Source organism: Lampetra planeri, chromosome 43, assembly GCF_965212315.1.
Source record: "Lampetra planeri chromosome 43, kcLamPlan1.2.h2, whole genome shotgun sequence".
In the NCBI taxonomy this organism is placed as follows: domain Eukaryota; kingdom Metazoa; phylum Chordata; class Hyperoartia; order Petromyzontiformes; family Petromyzontidae; genus Lampetra; species Lampetra planeri.
In genome coordinates this window covers 504,103-515,260 of record NC_136149.1, presented here as the reverse complement: position 1 = coordinate 515,260, position 11,158 = coordinate 504,103, and the positions used below count along the sequence as shown (strand labels likewise).

At 48.7% G+C, this 11,158-nt stretch overlaps 3 non-coding genes across 3 annotated transcripts; all 3 read left to right on the top strand.

Moving 5' to 3' along the window:
• Window positions 1-120: 120 nt before the first annotated feature.
• LOC144732723 (U2 spliceosomal RNA) lies at window positions 121-311 on the top strand. The gene has a single exon (XR_013588232.1). It is a non-coding gene; the product is annotated as a U2 spliceosomal RNA (small nuclear RNA).
• Window positions 312-4,664: 4,353 nt separating this feature from the next.
• LOC144732722 (U2 spliceosomal RNA) lies at window positions 4,665-4,855 on the top strand. The gene has a single exon (XR_013588231.1). It is a non-coding gene; the product is annotated as a U2 spliceosomal RNA (small nuclear RNA).
• Window positions 4,856-9,207: 4,352 nt separating this feature from the next.
• LOC144732721 (U2 spliceosomal RNA) lies at window positions 9,208-9,398 on the top strand. Its single transcript, XR_013588230.1, has one exon. It is a non-coding gene; the product is annotated as a U2 spliceosomal RNA (small nuclear RNA).
• Window positions 9,399-11,158: the final 1,760 nt, after the last annotated feature.

The window sequence follows — 11,158 nt, the reverse complement described above, 5'->3', positions numbered from 1 at the left end:
GTTTCGCGTATAGCTGTGTTGCATGTGATTATAGCTGTTTTGTGATATTCATGGTTTGACCCCATAGCGTAGAGGGAAACTCTGTGGGTATGTGTACCCCAGCGTCGACAGAGTTTAGGTATCGCTTCTCGGCCTTTTGGCTAAGATCAAGTGTAGTATCTGTTCTTATCAGTTTAATATCTGATACGTACCACATTGTGGTACCTTATATTAAATTGATTTTTGGGACAGGGAGATGGAATAGGGGCTTGCTCCGTCCACTCCGCGCATCAACCCGGTATTGCAGTACCTCCGGGAATGGTGCACCTCCCCGCTTGGGGAGGAAAATGTTAAACAAAGAGAGAGTTGAGCTGAGCATATGATGCACCACGTCAGGTAAACTTGGGAGGATTGGTAAGATCGAAGGGACAATGTTTTTTAAGACAACTGCTTTTAAGAACGTCAGCAGGATCTTTTGACCCGAAAGTTCACAGACAAATTGTCAGCTCTTCCTCAGCGATTGGGTGGATTAAATCGTTCACTGTGGGGCCGATCCATCGACACAGGAGTGGTTAACTAAAGAGAGCCATTTGGTTTGTGAAGTTGTGTTTTTCGTATGGTTGTGTGATCACAACAACACCGTCTAGGATGAGTTCGTATTGCGTCTGAATGAGGCGTCTCATCTGTACCGCCGGTTTGGTCTCCTCCCTCACCCAACGAATTGTCCTCGTGTGTACTCTCTGGCTCCACTGACCTCTTTCGGTTGTCGTGTTCGCCTGTAGAATGTGCATCGGTGATTCGCATCCCAGAGAGTCCGTCAATATACGCCTCGAGTTTCGTATAGAAATCGCGATGCGATTACGGAGCGGACCGAGGGAGATGTGTCGTGTAAATCGGATTATTTATAAAAAGGTAAAATATCGATTCAATCCATAGTGCAGCACTTTACATCGTATCATCACGCAGACGTGGTGCAAGGCGGTACGAATGGTGTTTGCTAATACTTTACTTTATTTACATATTTTCGGTATAAAAGTAAACTGTCAGAATTTCAATATAAAGTATAATTTAAAGCTGTATGCAATGTTTTCAAACCACGATTAAGATTGTGTTACATGGAATATATCCGTTTTGTATTTCTCAGGGTACAACTGTAGTGGGCTGAATAACGAGAAGAGAGTTCTATGAGGCAACACGGTTTTTTTATTTAACAGCAATCCCGAGCACAGGGTGGGGGGGGGGTAGCGGCCCCTCACACCCAACACCCTGAGGAGGGAGCCCCTCCGGACTAATACTCCTCTCACTGGCTAATCTACAAGTCCTCCTCGCTTGGGTCTTCACTGGTTATAGCTGGAGCCAGGTCTAGCCAGGAGGCTTCTTGTCTTCAGCTGGACGACGACTGCCGGGACCCTTCAGAGGCGCGGCTTCTACCCAGGGCCGTGGCTCGCTCCGCCCGGCCACGCCTTCCTTCCAGAAGCTTCTGGCAGGACCTGGAGGGGATGTCATTCCCCAGCCCCCTCCTGGGGTCTGTGTCCCGTTCCATCGGGGTTACCGTTGAGCCCTGTGGGCCATCGTCCTTTAGCACTGGGGCTCAGCCCCTCTTATGCCCCCTATTGGCACATCAGCGATACTACTGGCTAACTGCATGAAGATCGCGCGTCTACGTCTTGTAACAATGCCTCTACACAACCATGCCGTAGAGAAGTTTATATATTCGCTGAAGTAATTGCGCGGTATGCGAACAATATGCTATACTGTACTCGCTATAAAACACGAGTCGTGTAAATAGGACAACTCATGAAAATATAGGGCGCTTGGATTCATTATTTTGAAAATGAGAATCAAATTGAAACATCACAATGTATTCACGCACGTGCGTAAACACGCCACTACGTCATTACATGACCGTAATTACATCATTCACATAAGCCATTGCACGGGATTCTCATTATGTGCTTTGCTTATATTTTTTAATACTAGACCATCAGATTTCCAACTCCAAAATGAGTGTCAAGCTATTTGCAATGTTTCCATGTTCCGTGTATAGCTGTGTTACGTGTAATTATTGCTATTTTGTGATAATCATGGTATGACCGCATAGCGTAGAGAAAGGATCTCTAGGTGCAACCCCGCGGAGGCCCTGTTTCCTGGCCAAACTAGAAACAGTGAAAAGGCACTGCGGGTGGCAACGTAGAATGTTTCAACGCTCATGGCAGGAGCTGGGCCGCGACCACCTGGATTTCTGTGGTATTTAGAAGGTCTGGTGGACTGGCTCCTGAAGTGGCAGGAGACTGAATAAAAGAATGAAGAGGCGTGTGGAAGCGTGACGCACTGTGGCCTCGCGTTCCCATCAACCAGAGGTGAGGAGTGGTGGGATCCAGGCAAGGCTGATGCTGGCCCTTTAGGATCGAGTCATCTTGTTGGGTGACTTTAATGCCCGAGTTGGACATGATGCTGGCACCTGGTCTGGAGTGATTGGGAGGCATTGGCCAGGTCAGCTCAATAACAACGGTAGGAGGCTGCTAGATTTTTGAGCAGCCCATAGGCTTGTAATCACCAACACGCTGTCGCCCTCCAACAACAACGCTCACAACAACGAGTGGAGCGCAGGGCGGCAATAACACAGCAAGTTGGCACAGTAGGGGGCACAGGTGGTGTATCGGCCAGTCATCTCAGGCAGTCGACCCGTGGCACCTGGGTCTGCCCCGTGACCTCCTGCACATGGCCTGGCACAAGCGCCATGGTGACGTCACCGCCACTTAGTGGTGAATGGCGGTGGTTGTTGTTGTACCCCACCACCGACAGTGTTTAGGTTATCGCTTTCGGTAAAGTCACGTGTGGAGAAATAAAAGTAAAATTATATAATTCCTGCAGTCACGAAAGCTTCAATCTTAGATTAATCCACCTCTACGGGGAGGTTGTCCTTACAATTCTGTCCAAAACATGTTGCCCTGTATTCTTGGTTCTGTCGGTAAAGTCACGTAGAAGGGAAACAATAAAATAAAAAAAATATAAACAATAACAATGTTTTATATTTGAGAGAAACAATGAAATAATAAAAATATAAAACAATAACAATTTTTATATTTTTATTATTTTATTGTTTCCCTTCTAAGTGACTTTACCGAAAGAACCAAGAATATGAATCCCTGCAGTTACGAAAGCTTTAAATCAAAATCTTTCCCTGTGTTGTTTTCTTGGTGTATGTGTCTCTGTTTGTTGTATTTTGCTCCGTTTTCGTTTCCCCATGTGTTCCCCCCCCCCCCCCCCCCCGATTGGTTGCCTGCATGCGTATTTGCATGTCCATGCACGGTTACCCTTCCCTTCCCCCACCTCTACAGCCTATAGAAGTCCTTGTGCGTTGTCCCTCCGGGCGTCGTTCTGTGTGCCCCTCCATGTGTGTCTGTCTCTTGGTGTGGTGTTGCTCGTTGTGTCCCTCTGTACTGCCCAAAACACCTTTCCCAGTGTGTCTTCTCTGTGTATGTCTCTCTGCTACCTTGTACCTCGTCTCTGTACACGAGTCCTTATCCTCTGTTTACGTCGGTGTGTTCAACCTGGAAGATGAACACAAGATTTATCAGTTTTTTTTAAATACGTGGTCAACCAGGTTGAGTGTCTAACTGTGTTGTTGGCCGACTGGGTTGCATCGCATGATGTTTCTCAGGTTTGCTGAGTTCGCATCTCCCATCTTCTTGCTGTATTTGCCTCCGTGCAGTTTTGCCGTTCTCGGTGTGCTCTGTGTGTGATGTCCCTCTGTGTGTTCCCTCGCTCTGTGGTTGTGGACCTCCCCGCAACCATCACACACAACACACCCCGGTAGTTTATGTATTTCGAACTTCTTTCGCACCGTACGGAGGCAACCGTGCTATTCGGAGGTGCGGGGATTGTACTGCCGCCACTGAACTGCTCGGTTCAAGTCTCTAATTGCTGTTGTTTGCCTCCTCTGTTCCATAATCTGTGAGATTTGTATCAAGAACTCCGCGACAAGTTGACACGAGTTTAAGACTCGAGGTTAAATAGACAAATCGCTGCACGTCTACATAGAGTACAGCGACTATTACAAACAAAAACAAAGATCCCCCGTATAGCCTTAACAGCCTGCTGGGGCAAGTGCTGTTCGCGAGCACCTATGAAAGCCGGCACGGCACACGAGGGGGTGAGTGGTCAGCACCACGCCGAGCCGCCTTTGTCTCCCTAGTGACGATGTTGGGGAGGCCCAGGACCGCGAAGCGGGAATCGAACTCGGGTGGCCGGGTTCGTAGCGCAGCGCGCTAACCGATACACCACCGCTCCCCATACCGAGATGCTGTGCAGTGTAAATGGGACAATTCATGAACAAATGTCGTGATTAGATGCTTGATGTTGAACATACGAATCGCGTTGTCTATTCACGAACACGAGTGAACAGCACGCCACCACGTGGCGCAGAGCGTGATGACCGTAATAACATCATTCCCATAAGCCATTGCGCGGGATTCTAACAATGTGCTATGCTTATACTTTATGATTCAAACATCAGATTTCCCATTCTAAAATGAGTTTCACGCTACTTACAAAGTTTCCATGTTTCGCGTATATCTGTGTAACATGTGATTATAGCTGTTCCGTGATATTCATGGTATGACCCCATAGCGTAGAGGGAAACTCTGTGGGTATGTGTACCCCAGCGTCGACAGAGTTTAGGTATCGCTTCTCGGCCTTTTGGCTAAGATCAAGTGTAGTATCTGTTCTTATCAGTTTAATATCTGATACGTACCACATTGTGGTACCTTATATTAAATTGATTTTTGGGACAGGGAGATGGAATAGGGGCTTGCTCCGTCCACTCCGCGCATCAACCCGGTATTGCAGTACCTCCGGGAATGGTGCACCTCCCCGCTTGGGGAGGAAAATGTTAAACAAAGAGAGAGTTGAGCTGAGCATATGATGCACCACGTCAGGCAAACTTGAGAGGATTGGTAAGATCGAAGGGACAATTTTTTTTAAGACAACTGCTTTTAAGAACGTCAGCAGGATCTTTTGACCCGAAAGTTCACAGACAAATTGTCAGCTCTTCCTCAGCGATTGGGTGGATTAAATCGTTCACTGTGGGGCCGATCCATCGACACAGGAGTGGTTAACTAAAGAGAGCCATTTGGTTTGTGAAGTTGTGTTTTTCGTATGGTTGTGTGCTCACAACAACACCGTCTAGGATGAGTTCATATTGCGTCTGAATGAGGCGTCTCATCTGTACCGCCGGTTTGGTCTCCTCCCTCACCCAACGAATTGTCCTCGTGTGTACTCTCTGGCTCCACTGACCTCTTTCGGTTGTCGTGTTCGCCTGTAGAATGTGCATCGGTGATTCGCATCCCAGAGAGTCCGTCAATATACGCCTCGAGTTTCGTATAGAAATCGCGATGCGATTACGGAGCGGACCGAGGGAGATGTGTCGTGTAAATCGGATTATTTATAAAAAGGTAAAATATCGATTCAATCCATAGTGCAGCACTTTACATCGTATCATCACGCAGACGTGGTGCAAGGCGGTACGAATGGTGTTTGCTAATACTTTACTTTATTTACATATTTTCGGTATAAAAGTAAACTGTCAGAATTTCAATATAAAGTATAATTTAAAGCTGTATGCAATGTTTTCAAACCACGATTAAGATTGTGTTACATGGAATATATCCGTTTTGTATTTCTCAGGGTACAACTGTAGTGGGCTGAATAACGAGAAGAGAGTTCTATGAGGCAACACGGTTTTTTTATTTAACAGCAATCCCGAGCACAGGGTGGGGGGGGGGTAGCGGCCCCTCACACCCAACACCCTGAGGAGGGAGCCCCTCCGGACTAATACTCCTCTCACTGGCTAATCTACAAGTCCTCCTCGCTTGGGTCTTCACTGGTTATAGCTGGAGCCAGGTCTAGCCAGGAGGCTTCTTGTCTTCAGCTGGACGACGACTGCCGGGACCCTTCAGAGGCGCGGCTTCTACCCAGGGCCGTGGCTCGCTCCGCCCGGCCACGCCTTCCTTCCAGAAGCTTCTGGCAGGACCTGGAGGGGATGTCATTCCCCAGCCCCCTCCTGGGGTCTGTGTCCCGTTCCATCGGGGTTACCGTTGAGCCCTGTGGGCCATCGTCCTTTAGCACTGGGGCTCAGCCCCTCTTATGCCCCCTATTGGCACATCAGCGATACTACTGGCTAACTGCATGAAGATCGCGCGTCTACGTCTTGTAACAATGCCTCTACACAACCATGCCGTAGAGAAGTTTATATCTTCGCTGAAGTAATTGCGCGGTATGCGAACAATATGCTATACTGTACTCGCTATAAAACACGAGTCGTGTAAATAGGACAACTCATGAAAATATAGGGCGCTTGGATTCATTATTTTGAAAATGAGAATCAAATTGAAACATCACAATGTATTCACGCACGTGCGTAAACACGCCACTACGTCATTACATGACCGTAATTACATCATTCACATAAGCCATTGCACGAGATTCTCATTATGTGATTTGCTTATACTTTTTAATACTAGACCATCAGATTTCTAACTCCAAAATGAGTGTCAAGCTATTTGCAATGTTTCCATGTTCCGTGTATAGCTGTGTTACGTGTAATTATTGCTATTTTGTGATAATCATGGTATGACCGCATAGCGTAGAGAAAGGATCTCTAGGTGCAACCCCGCGGAGGCCCTGTTTCCTGGCCAAACTAGAAACAGTGAAAAGGCACTGCGGGTGGCAACGTAGAATGTTTCAACGCTCATGGCAGGAGCTGGGCCGCGACCACCTGGATTTCTGTGGTATTTAGAAGGTCTGGTGGACTGGCTCCTGAAGTGGCAGGAGACTGAATAAAAGAATGAAGAGGCGTGTGGAAGCGTGACGCACTGTGGCCTCGCGTTCCCATCAACCAGAGGTGAGGAGTGGTGGGATCCAGGCAAGGCTGATGCTGGCCCTTTAGGATCGAGTCATCTTGTTGGGTGACTTTAATGCCCGAGTTGGACATGATGCTGGCACCTGGTCTGGAGTGATTGGGAGGCATTGGCCAGGTCAGCTCAATAACAACGGTAGGAGGCTGCTAGATTTTTGAGCAGCCCATAGGCTTGTAATCACCAACACGCTGTCGCCCTCCAACAACAACGCTCACAACAACGAGTGGAGCGCAGGGCGGCAATAACACAGCAAGTTGGCACAGTAGGGGGCACAGGTGGTGTATCGGCCAGTCATCTCAGGCAGTCGACCCGTGGCACCTGGGTCTGCCCCGTGACCTCCTGCACATGGCCTGGCACAAGCGCCATGGTGACGTCACCGCCACTTAGTGGTGAATGGCGGTGGTTGTTGTTGTACCCCACCACCGACAGTGTTTAGGTTATCGCTTTCGGTAAAGTCACGTGTGGAGAAATAAAAGTAAAATTATATAATTCCTGCAGTCACGAAAGCTTCAATCTTAGATTAATCCACCTCTACGGGGAGGTTGTCCTTACAATTCTGTCCAAAACATGTTGCCCTGTATTCTTGGTTCTGTCGGTAAAGTCACGTAGAAGGGAAACAATAAAATAAAAAAAATATAAACAATAACAATGTTTTATATTTGAGAGAAACAATAAAATAATAAAAATATAAAACAATAACAATTTTTATATTTTTATTATTTTATTGTTTCCCTTCTAAGTGACTTTACCGAAAGAACCAAGAATATGAATCCCTGCAGTTACGAAAGCTTTAAATCAAAATCTTTCCCTGTGTTGTTTTCTTGGTGTATGTGTCTCTGTTTGTTGTATTTTGCTCCGTTTTCGTTTCCCCATGTGTTCCCCCCCCCCCCCCCCCCGATTGGTTGCCTGCATGCGTATTTGCATGTCCATGCACGGTTACCCTTCCCTTCCCCCACCTCTACAGCCTATAGAAGTCCTTGTGCGTTGTCCCTCCGGGCGTCGTTCTGTGTGCCCCTCCATGTGTGTCTGTCTCTTGGTGTGGTGTTGCTCGTTGTGTCCCTCTGTACTGCCCAAAACACCTTTCCCAGTGTGTCTTCTCTGTGTATGTCTCTCTGCTACCTTGTACCTCGTCTCTGTACACGAGTCCTTATCCTCTGTTTACGTCGGTGTGTTCAACCTGGAAGATGAACACAAGATTTATCAGTTTTTTTTAAATACGTGGTCAACCAGGTTGAGTGTCTAACTGTGTTGTTGGCCGACTGGGTTGCATCGCATGATGTTTCTCAGGTTTGCTGAGTTCGCATCTCCCATCTTCTTGCTGTATTTGCCTCCGTGCAGTTTTGCCGTTCTCGGTGTGCTCTGTGTGTGATGTCCCTCTGTGTGTTCCCTCGCTCTGTGGTTGTGGACCTCCCCGCAACCATCACACACAACACACCCCGGTAGTTTATGTATTTCGAACTTCTTTCGCACCGTACGGAGGCAACCGTGCTATTCGGAGGTGCGGGGATTGTACTGCCGCCACTGAACTGCTCGGTTCAAGTCTCTAATTGCTGTTGTTTGCCTCCTCTGTTCCATAATCTGTGAGATTTGTATCAAGAACTCCGCGACAAGTTGACACGAGTTTAAGACTCGAGGTTAAATAGACAAATCGCTGCACGTCTACATAGAGTACAGCGACTATTACAAACAAAAACAAAGATCCCCCGTATAGCCTTAACAGCCTGCTGGGGCAAGTGCTGTTCGCGAGCACCTATGAAAGCCGGCACGGCACACGAGGGGGTGAGTGGTCAGCACCACGCCGAGCCGCCTTTGTCTCCCTAGTGACGATGTTGGGGAGGCCCAGGACCGCGAAGCGGGAATCGAACTCGGGTGGCCGGGTTCGTAGCGCAGCGCGCTAACCGATACACCACCGCTCCCCATACCGAGATGCTGTGCAGTGTAAATGGGACAATTCATGAACAAATGTCGTGATTAGATGCTTGATGTTGAACATACGAATCGCGTTGTCTATTCACGAACACGAGTGAACAGCACGCCACCACGTGGCGCAGAGCGTGATGACCGTAATAACATCATTCCCATAAGCCATTGCGCGGGATTCTAACAATGTGCTATGCTTATACTTTATGATTCAAACATCAGATTTCCCATTCTAAAATGAGTTTCACGCTACTTACAAAGTTTCCATGTTTCGCGTATATCTGTGTAACATGTGATTATAGCTGTTCCGTGATATTCATGGTATGACCCCATAGCGTAGAGGGAAACTCTGTGGGTATGTGTACCCCAGCGTCGACAGAGTTTAGGTATCGCTTCTCGGCCTTTTGGCTAAGATCAAGTGTAGTATCTGTTCTTATCAGTTTAATATCTGATACGTACCACATTGTGGTACCTTATATTAAATTGATTTTTGGGACAGGGAGATGGAATAGGGGCTTGCTCCGTCCACTCCGCGCATCAACCCGGTATTGCAGTACCTCCGGGAATGGTGCACCTCCCCGCTTGGGGAGGGAAAATGTGAAGCAAAGAAAGAGTTGTTGGGTAGAGAATCTCCACTGCCATGCCACCATGTCAATGAAAGGGTTGGCGAACCGACATTTAACAAAATTCGTTTATGGGCGGTCTTCTCTTATTTTGGCTAAAATCAGCTGTGGGGCCAATCCTTTCAGAATATAACTTCTTGATATGTATTAGAAACATTTAACAGTATGAGAGTATAAATTGCAATCATGACCGCCGAAAAAAACCTGGAGTATGAATCAGTGAAGTCACGAAAGCTTCAAATCTAGAAAAGATAATTATGTATTTATCCGTCGGCTGAACGAACCGAATCCAATGCGGTAGGCATGACTCGTCTTAGAGCAAACACACCGTAGCGATGTGCTGTACCGTTCTTAACCAGAGGTCACACAACGTGGTACGGGAGAGGATTCTCTATTTGTGGGATGTTTGTGACGGAAGTGACAGGAACAAAACAAGGAGAGAGTTTATTGGCGACTAAGGAGGCCGCTATTGGGGGGTTCAGGGGGAGAGATGCGGAACGGGAAACATCACAACCACAATATGTATCCGACAGAAATCCGATGAGCGATGCAGCTCTCTGCCACAGATGTCCTCAGAGTCAAGTGGCGATATTCAATGACGAGAACCGAAGTTAATAGTCGATCGGTGCCGCATTGGCGGTGATCCATACTGAACTGAGGCTTCCTGCGTCCACTCCGCGCATCAATGGGAACGGGGGGCACCCTGCCACACTTTTGCGAGGGAACCTCTCAAACAGAATGACGGAATGAAGGCGTTACTTGTTATCGCGTGCAATGTTTTTGAACGCATTGCAAATCCGCACGGTCTGCTGTAATATTTGGAGTTTGCGTGTCTCTCTCCCCGTGGTCGCGTGGATTCTTCTCCGGGTCCTCCGTTTATTTCCTCCACATTCGAAGCATGCCTTTAGAGTATTTGGCTGCTATGCATTTCGACACGATTAGGCTATAATTTGTGGCCAAGGCGCTTATGAGAAAGCGCTGTATATCTCAGTGAGCCTTACCTGGCAAAATAAGAAAAACAAACGCGTGTCGTTTATCGCATCTCACGATGGGAGTGTTGCCTTCCTGCTGCTGTTGAGCGTCTCTCCTTGAATCCATCCATTGCTCTACTGCCACCTCCAGGTGAAGCCACAAACAGCATTCGCGTCTTGCAAGCCACTTGATGATAATGATCACACGGCCTCGCAATGCCGGCGTTGGTCATTTTTTGTAACGAGAACTCACTCGCCATAACGATCGATTTGAATCTAACCCAATCTCTTCGCAAAACGAGCAAATGTTTGCGTCACGAGCGGAGACCTTTCGATGGAAGCGCGTCACGTGGCGGCAGGGGGCGCACCACAGCCCCGCAGCGCTTTGTGAGCCGCTGAGCCGTGAACCGCGTGAACCACGTGCTGTGGGTGGGGGCGGGGCCTGGTGGTGGGGGCGGGGGGGTCTGGTGGTGGGGGCGGGGTCTGGTGGTGGGGGCGGGGGGAGGGGGTCTGGTGGTGGGGGGAGGGGGGGTCTGGTGGGGGGGGGGAGGGGGGGTCTGGTGGGGGGGGGCGGGGGGAGGGGGGGTCTGGTGGGGGGAGGGGGGTCTGGTGGTGGGGGCGGGGGGAGGGGGGGGTCTGGTGGGGGCGGGGGGGTCTGGTGGTGGCCCTTGGACCACGTGGATGGGTGTGGGGAGTCGAGGCGCAAAGGTTGACACGCGCGGTGGCTAGGAACCGGCGACCCGCG